Here is a 12,751-nt window from a genome sequence, read left to right as displayed (position 1 = left end):
CTTGGGGAACTAGGGGAATCCACTTACTGCCCCACAGCAATACTTCATAAAATGCCTGCCTTTCCTTTCTAACCTGTCTCTTTCCTTTTTCCCTCCCCCTTCCTTGTTCTTTATTATATAGATCAATTTAGCCTCTCTGCCCAAGTCCTTCCTTTTCCCAGCCTCTCAGACTCTACAGCTCATTCTCTCTCTCTAACCAGCACCCCTCCTCCCCCTTCTTTTTTTTTCCTTGAGGAAGATTAGCCCTGAGCTAACATCTGCCGCCAATTCTCCTCTTTTTGCTGAGGAAGACTGGCCCTGAGCTAACATCCATGCCCATCTTCCTCCACTTTATATGTGGACGCCTGCCACAGCATGGCTTGCCAAGCAGTGCCATGTCCGCACCCGGGATCTGAACCGGCAAACCCCGGGCTGCCGAAGCAGAACGTGAGCACTTCACTGCTGAGCCAGCGATCCGGCCCCCCTCCTTCCTCTTCTGATTCTATACTACAAAAGATCCAGGAACTGGGCTGGCAAAGAGCAAACTCTCTAAACTGGAAAGTACGATTGGATTCTGAGCTGGAAACATTTTGGTGGATGGGTAAAAGGAGAGAAAAAAGGAAGAACACACAAACTAATAAAATCTTATTTCCATCACATGTATTTTCTGCAATGTACTTGCCTTACTATGGTGGAATAAAAAACAAATAAGTAAAATGTTTTAAAAATAAAAGAGATGGTAGGGAAGTAAATGGGCACTTTCCTTTTTCACTTTCCAGCTCCTCTCCTCTCCAGTTAGACTGCTGCATCCTTGACTTGCCGTTCCAGGGAAAGTGAAGTGGAACCTTTCCTCTGACTCAAGATTCCAAGCAGGGCTGTGGGGGTGGGACGATGGAATCTGCTCCCGTAACAGTGCAGAGGAGCCTCTGGGAAAGGCTGCTGGAAGCCCAACAGGCTGGAGAGGCTGCCATCTCGTCTCCCTGATTGAAATTGCTGGGCTCTCCACCCTCTTCTCCGAGAAGCACCTCCTCTGAGTCTTAAGGAGACCTCCTTCGGGCTGTTCAATTTAGACATCTTTGCATCTCTTAGGGGATTCTCAAGCATGGGGAGGGTAAGGAAGACCTCTCAAGGCTTCTTCCTGCCTCGGGAATCTGGATTGGAGACAGCCAGAGCTCTAAGACACAGGGCCCCATGTTACCCAGGCCCATCTGTCCAGGCCCTAAAAATACTCTGGTGGCGAGTCGGAACTGAACCAAATGAACGATCCCAGCCAGGTTTTCATCTGTGTGGTGAGCACTAGGAAAGTGTAGACGCAGGCAGATTTTCTGTGGTCTCAGCCTATCTCCACCTGGAAGAAGTAGAGAAGCCTCTGTGTCAGCGAGGCAAAGCGGTCAAGCCCACATGTTCTGGAGTCACACATCCAAATTCTAATCCCTCACTCTGCGATTTATAACTTAGTGATCACAGGCACGTTCCCTACCTCTCTGAGCCTCAGTTTTCACCTGTGGAAAATGGGCAGAATGGTTCCATCTCATCGTTTGTGGTGAGGATTAAATGAGACAATGTCTATAGAGAGGCTGGCCCACTCCCTCCAATTGGGAGCTATTGTTATTGAGGAGCTCATATACCTCAGTTTCTTCATCTTTAAAACAGAGATAACAGCGGGATCTACCTGAGGGAGAGGATTAAATGAGATAACACATGAAGGTGGTTGACACACTGTAAATAAACATTAACTATTAATACTATTAACATTCTCCCTGCTTTGCTTGTGGTCACAACCTGATAGTTCCCTTCTACTGCTTTCTCCTTCACCCTCTTCCAGTTGCCAGGACATGATTCTTCTCGTCTTTTTGGACAGAAGACCCACAGAAAGAAGAATGACACCAAGAAAAGAGCACATGAGGGGAGGAGGAGGGCATCCAGGGGTCTCTCTCCTTCCTGAGACCCACCTCTCCTCATCCATCGCACTCAAACCCAGGGCTTTCCTATTAGTGTCTCTCCTGAGCAAAGCCCTCACCCAAGGGTTCATTTTAGAGACTTCTATAATCTCCAGAGGATCAGTATTAATCTTCTCCACCTACAAGATGATTGGCAGCTCGAAGCCAAGTGCTTCCCAGCCAGGGAAAGAAATGGAAGTTTCCTTTTTTGCTGTGTCTCTCTCCCCCCTCCCTTTTGCGGGGGAGCTGAATGTGCTCACTCTAGAGGGACTGAGGGAAGCCGGGGCTGGCTCTAATGCAATTTTGCTTAGATGAAGCTGGCAGCTGGGAACCACTTTCCCTCGGCTTGCCCTCTGCCGGGGAAACTCCATGACGGAGACAAGGCAGCTGGCAAGGGGAAGCCTCAGGTTTGAGGACAAGGACGCTGCTGCTGCTGCTGCTGCTGCTGCAGTGCCATGCAGGGCCACAAGGGACCCCGCGGCCATGGACACTGTGCCAATGACCATTTCGTTACTGGGGACCTCTTAGAAAGGCAATGCCTTGGGACCTTGGGAGAAGGATTCTTCTTTATCAGCAACACAGTAGCAAATACAAAGGAACACAGGACGTAGTAGAAGGAGTGTGGGATTGGGAATCTGAAGACCTAGGTTCCAGTCCTGGTGCCATCACTCCACGGCCATGTATTTTTGGTCAAGTTGCTTAGGATCTTTACTCAACTTTTAGTTTCCTCATTTGTAAAATGAGTGTTCCAATACCTCCCTCATAGGACTGTGGGAAGAATTAATATATGGGACCTGGAAGATGGAGACGGTTAATAAATATTCATTTATTCCACAGAGGGACTGAAGAGAAAGGAAATCACTGGATTCTGGAGGCTTTATGGTTTATGAGCTTATTCTACAGAATTAAGCACCAGCGTTATGCCATTTGTCAGGTGCCTGGTTTTAATGAAGATGTGTGTTTATCATTCACCACGAGATCCCCAGAGGCTCCCTAAATATTCTGGGGCTCAGAACTGGAGCAACACATCAGACAGAAGGAATTTGTTCCCCCCAGAGATTCAATCAGCATCTCCCTTAAGCCCTTTGCCGCCCTCCATGAACTAGTCCTTTTATGCCGCCAGCACCGTGTCCTCATTCTGGGGGAGGCCAGAATGACACAGCTACATGTCACCCTGTGATCTACGGTGGGAGAAGGAGCTATGTCCCCACTGGAATTGAAAAACATCCTTGAGGGCTGCAACTTTTGCAGGGAAGGTTACCATGCCAACGACAGCCTCCTTGCCCAACAAGGATGAAAAGAAACAAGGCTGTGGGTGACACACATCTATTGTATGTGTCCACAAACTTGCCTGGAACCTCTTAGGGGCTGCTAACTGCAGCACAGCAGGATGGGGCTGCGACTGAGAGGTAGGAAGATTCAGGTTAGATTTCAGTGGGACTCCAGGACAGGCAGAACGCATGAGGGCAGGGCAGGGCCAACACGGGAGGATTGGGAAACATCTTCCTGAGATTGATACCCATCTCGTGTTGAAATGTGTGGGTGTGGTACTGACAGCAGGCGTGGGAGGGGATGGTGTCCTAGATACCAGGTTCTGGCTGTGATGGGAACTTCAACTTCCTCCAGGTTCTTTTTGCCCTTGCCAGCCGATCTAGGAGGTCAACCACGCTCTGGGTGGGTAGAGAAGAGCAGCAGACAGGAAGGGCAGGTCATTGGAATGGTGGCTGAACTGAGGAAGGTGAGTATCAGGGCCACAGACATGCCCCTGGTAAAGGCATCAAATCTTGGCAATAAGGCCCCAGAGATGCCAAAGAAGAGACAGTCTTCCCCAAGGGCACAGGGCTTCTAGGAAGAATGGCCAAGTACTCAAGCCCTTCATATCTCCTTTTCCCCACCCAACTGGGAAAGTGCACAGAGAACTGAGGAACTGACATTAATTAAGCACCTACTCCATGTCAGGCACTTTATACAGATACTTGCCCCATTTAATTTGATTATCACAACAACCCTGCAAATCAGGAGTTATTATCCCCATTTTACCGATGAGGAAATTATAAGTACCTTCCCAGCATCAATCAGCTGGTAAGGGGAGAAGCTGGGATTGGAACCCCCTCTCTCTGGACCCCATAGCCTGGAAGGGAAAACTAGATCTTAAGGTTGTCCTATTTTCTTCTGGAGAGATCTCTTCCGAAGCTGTCAGCTCCCATGTAGCCCTTCATTCGGGCTCCCCAGAGGAAGTCGGCTGGGAAGAGGCTAAAGAGACACGGACAGCAGGTGATTGGGAACACCGCCCCCCCTTACACATTTGTTAGGGTAACGGAGCTGCCACTGAGGGCCATGCCCGCTCCAGGAGGTGCTTAACTGGCATCCTCTCATTTTATCCCCACACTCTCGGAAGAAGAATCTGAGGCTCAGAAACCAAAGCGTTTTACTCAAGGTCACAGAGCGGGTGCGCGGCGGGGCTGGGAATACAACTCAGCTAGGTCAGGCGTCAAGCCGGGCTGGACCCACTGTAGCCCGGCCCGCCCCCCCCCCGCCCCCCCCCCCCCCCCCCCCCCATTTCTGAAGCTCCGGCACGGAGGAGACGGAGGGCGCGGCGCGGGTAGGGGCAGGCGGGTGGGGGTCGCGGCCTGGGGTAGGGGGTGGCGGCCTTTGCAGGTGGGGGTGGCGCAGCGCGACTCCGGTTCACCGCCCTCTGCGGCGGAAGCGGCCTCCATCGCGGGCGACCTCCCCGCCCCCGCCCGCCCCTCGCCATGTATGGTGCTTCCTCCCGGGGCCCTAAAAGGCGCTTCCTCCTGCTCGAGGCCCATACAAGGCGCTTCCTTCCCGGCGCGTCTGGCAGGCGGCCCGCGGGCGGCTGTGGGCGGGAGCCTGGCCCTCGGGGCCCGCCCGCGCCTGGGAGCCAGCAGCCAGGGGACACGATGCCAAGAAGGGGGCGGCCGGCGGGCTGGGAACGCGCGGCCTGGGCCCGGCCGAGGTGAACGCGGGACAGGCGGGCTTGGGAGCCCCGACCCGGGCACGGTGCCTTCCTCCATTCCCACTGTCCCCACCGATTTCATATTTTGTCCCACTCCCTTCCCCCGCCAATTTTGGAACGAGGCTCACCTTGCTGGAGATCGTTCCGCGGCTCCCAGCCCTGGGGCTGAAGCCCAAACTGCGAGCGTGGTGTGAGGGCCTACCGCTCCTCTCCTGGCATTTTGCAAGTTGGTCTTTGGTGTCTCTCTCTCCCTTCGTCCCTCTTGCAGTTTCTTGCCCCTCCCTGCCTCTACTCAAGCTGTCGCCTTTGCCTGGAATGCCCTTCCCACACCATTCTGGTAGAACGCCTCTCATCCTTTACTTGGTTCAGACATCTGGCTATCTGCAAATCCTTCCCACCCCACCCCATAGGCCCATTATGAACTTAACACAGTATTATACATCATTTATTTATTAGGACTACGATTTGATCTTACTCATCTTTGCATTCCTGCTGCCTAGCTTAGTAAGCTAGAGTTGTTATTACATCTGACCCAGGGGAAAGAGGGAAAGGACTTTGTTTTCAGGCCAGTCATTGGTGCCTTTTCACCTTGGATAGGAGTCCCTGACTTTAGGTCCCGCCCCTAACGTCTTCACCTGCTTGCTTCTTGTGGTCTGGAGGTTCATGAGCCCCAGAACTCTACATGAATAGTTTGACTCTGTAGGGAAAGTTGGAGAGATGGGGTATGGGGAGCCAGAGCTGGGGCAGGTATACCACCTGCAGTGGGGCTGAGGTATGGAGTAGTGCACACTGGGTGCCCCCACCACCCGGAATGGCCTCCTTTGCTCAGCCTGACAACTCTGGTTATTCACTGCAAGAACCAGCAAGCCCCCACAGGCCCTCCCTACAGTGCCTCTGAGAAACTTAAACCTGGCCCAGCCATGTGGTTACCCTGAGCTATCTGCTGGGAGATGAGCAAAGGTCAGAGAGAGGGACCAGACCTCAGCAGAGACCAGACTGTCACCAGTTCCCAAAGTTCCATCCCCCAGCTCTTCCAGAAGGGCACCATGTCATCCAGAGTACAGGCTTTCTGCTGGACCAACCTGTGGCCCTTGATTGTTCTGCCTCAGGTGAGGCAGGGAAAGAGAAGCTCAGAGCTTTGGGACTGAGTTGGGGAACATGCCAGGGAAGGGGCTTCAAGTGCCAAGCAGCCTCTGGGCTTGATCCAGAATAAAATCAGTCATAGGCTTTTAGTCTTTGGTCGTGTACACATACAGACTGTGAATAAGGCCAAAAGATAAGGAGCTTTGTTGGTCTCCCTGGCCCCAGGTCAGCTGAGTGCCTGATTTGGGTGCATGGAGAGGAGATGATCTCTAAGGTCCAGGACTGAAGGTTTAGGGGTTAGATTTTGGAAAAAACTGGGTCTCAGGCCCTGGGCTGCACACCCAAGGCCTGGTTTTCCCACCTCAGGCTGAGGTCCCTCAGCAGCTTCCTCTTCCCAGCTATGATCTAGCATTGTGGGTAATGTAGTCCAGAGGACAGCTTCTCTCTGGTGCTGGTTCCTGCCCTCCCCTCCTCTCCTTCCCCCTGCCAGCCACCACCCTCTTCTGCTCCAGGCTGAGGGCAGCACAGGGTGAGAAGGCGGTACTTGTTCCTTGCAGGGCTGGGAGATCCCCGACTGGAAACCAGCAAGCTATTTATAGCTGAGCCTAGCAGAGAGGGAAGGCGTGAGAGAAGCTGGGGAGCGCCAGCAGCCTCCTCTCTGGCTACAGAATTTGCAGGAACCCCAGGCCTGTTGGGCAGGCCTTGTGTTCTCTTCTGAGTGAGAGGGCTTTGAACCTCTGAAAGCTCCATGAAGCAGTAGGGTTCTTGGGCTGTTCCCTGCCTTGAGAGAGGCAGATACTCTCGTGGCCCTGGGGCCTAGCTTTTAGGATATTTGGAACCTGGGAATTGATCAACTGAGCCTTTTTGCAAAAAGAGTTAATGTGACACCCAATATGATAGTGACCTGGTAATTCTATGCATTTTGCTTTCTTCTTCTTTTTTTTCTTTTGAGGGAGATTAGCCCTGAGCTAACATCTGCCACTAATCCTCCTCTTTTTGCTGAGGAAGATTGGCCCTGAGCTAACATCCATGCCCATCTTCCTCTACTTTATATGTGGGACGCCTGCCACTGCATGGCTTGCCAAGCGGTGCCATGTCCGCACCCGGGATCCGAACCGGCGAACCCTGGGCCACCAAAGCCCAACGTGCCACTTGACCACTGCGCCACTGGGCAGGCCCCACCAACCCCATCTTCATACTGTAACAAGGGATCTTGCCAAAAGGATAACCAACCCCTGCCTACAAAGACTGGGTTGGGTGCAACTTTTGTTTCCCCACCCACCCAATCCTCTGCCCAGTGCCCTGTGCCTTTCCCATCAAAGAACAGAATCTTTGCTTGACTAGGTCCCCCACTAGATTGGGCAGTCCTTGTGGACATGGATGGTATCTGCCTTGTTGACTACTATATCCCCATTGCCTGGCACAATAAACAATTGTTGAATGAATATGAACCTATGATACTAATATTGTTTGTGGAGTACTTAATTCATGCTTCACTGTCACATTCAATCACAGATTGGAAAACAGTTTGTCATTTAAGTATCCTTCACCTAGATCTTGATAAGTGGTAGAGCTCTGATAGGAACTGGTGTCTGACTTCAGAGAAGCACTTAGCCATAACATGAGGATACCTTCATGGTGGCACCCAGTAGGTACCTCTGGCTCTTGAGCAGCCAGATGGGTGAGGTGGGTTAGATGAGGTGGGCAGACATGGTCAAACTGGCCTGGCCCTATGATGCAGCTAGTGCAGCCAGCCAGGAAGCTGCCAGGGAATCATCCTAAGAAGCCTAATGAGAAAGACCTGCTCTGATCTGCCAGAGGGGAAGTCCTGAGGCAGTGGCCATGGGGGCTGGAGATGGCAGACAGGCTCTGAGGGCTGAGCAGCAGTGTTTGGGGGCTCCTCAGATGTTACCAGAAACCTCCTGTCTCTGAATCCAGTAGATTTTTTTCAGTCCTCACCTTCCTTGAGTAATTCTCAGCAGTATTTGACTTGTATGTGATCATGTCTTCTTGACGCCATCTCTCTCATCATTTACACGTCTCGAAGGACAATGTTCTGTGTGGTCATTGTGTTCCAGTGCTGCAAGACTGAGCCCCACGCTCTTTTCTCAAATTCCACTGTGCCCAGAAGGCCCTCTTTGAAAAAGAAATCTGAATTTGTCACCTTCCTGCTTAAAACACCTCAATGGCTTCTCATATTCTTCAGAATAAAATTTCAAGTTCTCAGCAAGGCTTTGAGGCTCAGCCTGGTCTGCACCTGCTGGCCTCTCTTTTGACTTCATTTTCCACCATGCTCCCGCTTTGTTCTCTGAGCTTCATCCACACAGCTCTCCACCTACCTCCTCAACTATACTCCCTCTCCCACTGCATGCTGTTCTCAGTATGTAGGATACATTCCTCTTTGCCAAGCAACAGTGTCTTCAGAAAAGCTTTCTCTGACAGACTCTCATGTGTGACCCTCCCTCAGGTGTTAACTGCAATAGGGATTTCACATTCATTGGAGTAATCTACTAGCCTGGAAGCCAACTGGGACAGTGACTGTGTCTCTTTTGCTCATGACTGTATTCTAGGGTCTAGCACAGTGCTTGGCTGTAGTAGACACTTATTTATGTAACAAATGAAATAAAAATTTAGTTTATTTAACAAAATACCCCATTTTAAAGTTGAAGGAACTAAAAGTGAAGTTAAGTAACATGGCCAAGGTCATGCAGCTAGTAAGTAGCAGGGTGTGACCTGGACATCTGGCTCCAGTGTCTGTGTTTTTAACCCCTGCAGTGCACTACCCCTCCACCTGTTAAGTAGTTTTTGAAAGTAAAGAGAAAGGGAAGAAGGGAAGAAGAAAGGTATCTGGGAGACAAAGGGACTCCCCTCCCAATCATGGAAATGCAGAGTTGGAGATTAAGAATGAAAGATTACATTTCACCAAAAAAGATATATAAATGGCTAATAAGCACACGAAAAGATTCTCAGCATCATTAGGCATGAGGAAAACACAAATCAAAACCACAATGACACCAGTGGTGAACAATCCAAAAAAGAAATTAAGAAAACAATTCCATTTACAATAGCATCCAAAAGAATAAAATACCTAGGAATAAATTTAATGACTTGTACACAGAAAACTACAAAACACAGTTGAAAGACATTATAGACCTAAAGAAATGGAAAGACATCCCATGTTTATGAATTGTAAGACTTAATATTGTTAAGATGGCAATACTACCCAAAGCAATCTACAGATTCAATGCAATCTCTATCAAAATTCCAATGGCCTTTTTTGCAGAAATGGAAGAGCTGATCCTCAAATTCATATGGAATTGCAAGGAACCCTCCCAGCACCTTGACATGTTCACCAACCGGGAAGCTCTCTGAACTCCATAATTTAGGGGTTTTTATGGAAGTGTCATCACACAGGCATTACTGATTAAATCGCTGGCCATTGGTGATTAGTTCAAACTCCAGCCCCTCTCTACTCCCTCAGGGTGGGGCTGAAAGTTCCAACCCCGATATCATCCTTTTCTGGCAACATCGCCTCCACCCTGAAGTCCCCAACCACTAGTCATCTCATTAGCATAGAAAAGACACTCATCACTCCAGAGATTCCAAGGCTTTTAGGAGCTGTGTGCCTTGAACTGGGAACAAAGACAGAATATGTATTTCTTATTGTATCACATTACTCAAAAATAATAATAAAATAAACATGCAACAACACGGATGTATCTCAAAAACTCAACTAAATGAAAGGAGCTAAGTCAAAGAAGCTTGATGTAGAAGACAATATATTGTACTATTTCCATTATATGAAATTTCTAGGAAAGGCAAAACTATAGAGGCAGAAAACAGACCAGTGGTTGCCTAGGGCTGGGAGTGGGAGCAGGGAATGCCTGCAAAGGGGCACAAAGACCTTTTGGGGTGATGGACACTGGAACGTGTGATGTTTGCATGACTATACAAATTTATTTCAAAAATCACCAAACTATACTTACAGTGGATAAATTTTATCTCAATAAAGCTGTTAAACAAGCAACAACAAAAATGATGGCAGGGTGGAAAAAATCAGTGTCCTGAAATCTGAGCAGCTTCTTGGCCTTTGGATCAAGTCAGGACTAACTCATCTACCTCTCCAAACTCTCCTCTCACCTCTCCAGGCTGACCCTTGCTTACTCCCAGATGGAGTGAGAGCCACCCTGCCCTCTCTTTATCCTCTGACGCTCCTCACTCTGTCATTCCTTGCTGTCTCTGCTGCTGGACCATAAGCGCTGAAGGGCAGGGTTAGTGCCTGTTGTTCACCAATGTATCCCAGCATCTTGCACAGGGCCCAGTACACAGGGAATGTCTGTAAATGCTTGCTGAATGACAGAATGCCACTAGGGTTAACCCAAGTCCAATTTAAGGAATAGAGGTGGCAGTGGGCTGTGTCTGTGGAAACGGAAGGCTGGAGGAGACTGGGTTTCTGAGGGCCTTTTGCTCAGCTCCCTGGGGAGGGGCAGGGCCCCTTCATGCTCCCTCTCTTCAGAACTGGAGTGCAAAGGAATGCACCTTTATCTGGAGGAGCTTTAACTCCTCTTCCCCAGGTGACATTCTGCCTTATAACAAACAGTCCCCTTCTGCAGGCCCTCCAGTGTCATTAGGCCGTTGGTCCAGACCACCCACCCTGGGGAGCCGAGGCTGGGAACGTACTTAGGTCTAGACAGCTATGTAACACGGGGCAGGCATCTGGCATTAAACTCTGATTTCTCCTCATTCTCAAGCCCAGCTCCCACCTCCCTTCCCCCATGGAGCAGAATATCCCTGCATCTTTGCCTTTACCTCAGAAGATCCTTGCCATTCCTGCTTGGGGAGCCTCTCTCTGAAGTTCTCATCCTCCTTTCCTAGTCTCCAGGTTCTCTGGAAATGGGTTTGCCCATTTCCTTTGGGTGGGGATGGAGAATCAAGCAAAAGGGGCTGAACCCAGGGAGGGTATCTCAGCAGAATGCAAGAGACGGAAGTCTGACAAGGAAACCTGGATGGGGCTAATTTGGAACCTTGGGGGCTGGAGAAGCAAGTTAAGCTTCACACTCAAGCCAACCCTGACTCACAGGGAAGTGATTTCTAAACAGCTTTCACAATCCCACCTGGATGTTGGCCACCTTTCTCCTCCCAGTTCTGTCTTTGGCTTCAGGCCACTCACTCTCTGATCCTCCCTTTTCTCATCCCTAACGAGGGGGAGAATAGGGTTTAGCTGAAGAATAACAAGATCATCCATGTGTTAAGAGCACTGAATGCGGAGTTGTAACATCAAGTGCTCATGTTGGCTCTGCTAATTTGCTGCATGAGCATGACAGGTCATTATGCTGCTCTCTGGGCTTTAGCTTTATCTTTTTAAATGAGGGGATTTGAAAAGTAAGGTCCAGGGCCCCTTTAAGTGCTAAAACTGATGCCTTAAGAAGTGAAAGTAGGGGCAACAGAAGAGCTACATAAGGGTGTGGCTGTAGGCAATGGACTAGGATCTAAAGACACTTTTGTCTTTTCTGAGAATGAGCTCTAGGCTCCCAGGTACAGCTCTTCCTTCTTCCCATTGTCCCCAGGGTTGTTCACTCAGCTAGGGGTCAAGGGTCCCCCAAAGAAACCCTTGTTTCTCACACTGCCTCATCTACCCAGTACCAGACCAACCTCAAAGCTGATTTCATCTGAGGCATGTGACAGCAGCTCCTCTCCCGGCCCTGCCTCTGTTCTCTTCCTTCCAGTCTGGGTCCAACTCCCAGGCTCAGCCCCCAGCCCCACTGGCTAACTCACAGTGGGGATTTCTCCTGAACTGCAAACCCTGCAGCAGAACTAACTCTTCTAAATGCTGACCTCTGAGTCAAACCCAAATTTGAATGAAGAATCAAACCAAAGTTGTTTTAAGTACCTTGTGAACCAGTTAGAACCTAAACACTCATTATCACACTGTTCTACAATGGATGTTCATGATGACCCTATTGAAGATGAATAATGCTCTTATGTTTTTCTTCTACATTTCTGAAATTTCAAAAATTTCCTTAACAAATGTCTTAAACTCCTTGATACTTCAATGTATATTTCCTAAGAAAAAGGGTATTCTCTTACATAACCTCAATACAGTTACCAAATTCAGATTTAACATTGATACAATACTTTCATCTATAGTCCACATTCCAGTTTCCTTAATTGTCCTACTGACGACATATTTTTTAAGGGCATGGGCAGATCCCCTAGTCTGAGAAATTCCATTATGTATACATTCTTCTCTGATGATACTGGATAAATTATAAGGGTCCCCTACAGAGAGTCCAAGGGAGCTCCTTTGATCCATCTGCAATCGTGGCTGTGGCTAAGCTGGGCTGGCCAGTCAAAATGTGCATGTGCTGTGGGAAGGACAGAACTACTAGACCGGGTGCCTTCCAGATGCAATCTGAGCTGATGCTCAACTCTGAAAGCACAAGAGTTGGTGAGTCCACTTATCATCTTCTCAGCAGCACCAGTAACTGTTCTCTCCCTTCCTGAGCGAGGAATGACCTTCATTTGCATTGGCTTTGGCACCAAATAGATTTGTCTTTGAGTCCCAAATTTTGCGACATAGTAGTTTATGAACTTGGATGGGCAGATATAAAACAGTAGCTACCTCACTGTTTTTCTAAGAATTAAATGAGATGATGCACATGACAACAGCAACCTGCCTGGTACATGGTAACTGTTCAACAAATATTAGTGACTGTAGTTATTTTACAGATGGGTAACTCAAAGCCCAGATTGAGACTCCTGAGCTCTCCTG

At 49.2% G+C, this 12,751-nt stretch overlaps 1 long non-coding RNA gene across 1 annotated transcript; it reads right to left on the bottom strand.

Moving 5' to 3' along the window:
• Window positions 1–624: 624 nt before the first annotated feature.
• LOC111767799 (uncharacterized) lies at window positions 625–5,161 on the bottom strand. Its single transcript, XR_002799633.2, has 2 exons — window positions 5,025–5,161; window positions 625–1,327 (listed from the first exon to the last, which is right to left on the bottom strand). It is a non-coding gene; the product is annotated as an uncharacterized lncRNA (long non-coding RNA).
• Between the last annotated feature and the right edge of the window lie 7,590 nt (window positions 5,162–12,751).

The sequence above is a fragment of the Equus caballus genome, chromosome 14 (genome assembly GCF_041296265.1).
Source record: "Equus caballus isolate H_3958 breed thoroughbred chromosome 14, TB-T2T, whole genome shotgun sequence".
Classification (NCBI taxonomy): domain Eukaryota; kingdom Metazoa; phylum Chordata; class Mammalia; order Perissodactyla; family Equidae; genus Equus; species Equus caballus.
This window is presented reverse-complemented; position numbering and strand designations above follow the sequence as displayed.